The sequence below is a fragment of the Bos javanicus genome, chromosome 26, assembly GCF_032452875.1.
Source record: "Bos javanicus breed banteng chromosome 26, ARS-OSU_banteng_1.0, whole genome shotgun sequence".
NCBI classification, from domain to species: Eukaryota; Metazoa; Chordata; class Mammalia; order Artiodactyla; family Bovidae; genus Bos; species Bos javanicus.
Genome location: NC_083893.1, coordinates 48,660,967 through 48,663,248, shown reverse-complemented (window position 1 = coordinate 48,663,248; position 2,282 = coordinate 48,660,967).

Below are 2,282 nucleotides of genomic sequence, written 5' to 3'. Positions count from 1 at the left end.
CACCCAGGAGGAGCTCGGACCACGCAGTCAAGCCCATGACGCATCACGTGAGCAGCTGTGAAGTCAGGGGTGTTTCATTTTTTTTTAAATTTTATTTTATTTAACTTTACAATATTGTATTGGTTTTGCCATATATCAAAATGAATCTGCCACAGGTATACATGTGTTCCCCATCCCGAACCGTCCTCCCTCCTCCCTCCCCATACCATCCCTCTGGGTCATCCCAGTGCACCAGCCCCAAGCATCCAGTATCGTGCATCGAACCTGGACTGGCGACTCGTTTCATATATGATATTATACATGTTTCAATGCCATTCTCCCAAATCATCCCGCCCTCTCCCTCTCCCACAGAGTCCAAAAGACAGCAAAAGAGACACTGATGTATAGAACAGTCAGGGGTGTTTCAGAGGGAAGGTGCCATCGGGCAGCCGGGTTGGAGCTATACAGTTACCACTGGTGCCTGACATTGGCACTGCCAGCGTCCTGTGGGAAGTCACAGCTCAGGCCAGCGAGCCTTGATCCTGGCTGGCGCTGGGACCCCGAGGCCTCGGATCCTGGCATCACGCTGGTGGAGGTGGAGTCTGGTTCGGGTGAAATCAGACTTTAGAACAAGACCCCAGATTTCTTTCATCTCTACCATCAGGTGGCTCAGATGGTAAAGTGTCTGCCTGCAATGCAGGAGACCCGGGTGCGATCCCTGGGCCGGGAAGATCCCCTGGAGAAGGAAACGGCAATCCACTCCAGTATCCTTGCCTGGAGAATCCCATGAACAGAGAAGCCTCGTACAGTCCATGGGGTCACAGAGTCGGACACGACTGAGTGCCTTCACTTTGCAAATCTCGTATCTGTCCACTGATTTGTGTGCCCCTTCCTCCTGGGCTCCCCACAGCTTGGAGGCAAACAGCGGAAGGGGTGGCTCCTGTGGGGAATGGTCTGAGCCTCTGACGTCAGAGTCCTTGTCCTCATAGCTTCGTCCACGCCCCGCCCTGGGGGTGCCGAGCTCCGTGTCTGCAGTGGTCTGACGGGCACTGGCAGAGCCTGGGGGACCAGAGGCCGGGTGGGGGCGCACGGTGCTCAGACACGTGCTCGCAGGTGTGTTGGGAGGCTGCTTGGCTTGAATAGAAGAGGCTTCCTCTTTGGCCTCCCTGGGCCTCTTTCTTGCACCGACCTGCCACCTGGGCCACCAGCACCTGCAGGCCAGCTTGGCTCCCTGCCCCCACCCCGTGTTGCTCCTTCCATCCGGGTCGCCCCTCCAGGACTTGAGTGTGGGCTGGATACCTCGCCCCACTGTGGAAGCCCAGCATGGCCGAAGGGCAGATGGAGGAGGGGATCCCCGCACACTTTAGAGGCAGCTGCGCCCCCTGGCTTGGGAGTGCCTGCTGTGGGCGTCTGGAGGCTGGCCCTGGCCTGGGAACCCAGCCGGGGCCAGAGAGCCTGAGTCAGGGCCGGCAGGGCCCAGCACGCCCTTCAGGGCGGCCGGGGCAGCTGGCCTCTCCTCCACCACGCCAGGGGCTGCTGAGGGGTCTTGGCCCTGACCTGTGGCCACCACTTCTGGACAGGAAAGCCCGTCCTCTGTCCCTGTGCCCAGGCGAAGGGAGCCTTTCTGCTCAGGGTCACAGGAAGAGGCCAGGCCCCTGGAGGGAGGGGACCCAGACTCACCATGAGGACAAACACGTGGGTTCTGGGATGAGGCTGTAACCCCCGCCTCCCTGCGGGCGGGGGTGCACGGTGCTCGGGTGCTGCTCGCAGGTGCTTGGGAGGCCTCCTGGTCTGTCTAGAAGTCCCTGGACCTCTGCACTGCACTGGGACCAGGGCCACCCAAGGACCACGGGCCTGGGCTGAGCTCCTGAGCTGAGGGCAGTCAGGAGCAGGGCTGGGATGTGGCCCTCACAGGTCGGGGCCCGGTTTGCATCCTGGAATAGTCCTCGGCCATCAAAAGGCGGGGGCCCCTTCCCGCCACAGCCTGGACAACCTACAGAGGACAAGGAGCTGGACCAACGGCCACGCCTTATGTGGCCTCGTTGCACCAAGTGTCCGAGACTGCAGATCCACAGAAGCGAACAGCAGACTGAGGAGGACCAGGGGCTGGCGGGGGGCGTTCAGAGGGAGACCGGTGCACATCACATCTTTTCAAGGGTCTATCTGAACAACCATCGATTTGAGACTGGAGGTGGTTGGAACGCCCCCTCCCTGAGCCCCGACAGGAGCAGAAGGGATTCTACAGGGAAGACCTGGAAGGCAGGGGAGCTTGGCCACAGCTTACCCCGCCGCCACGCTTTGGA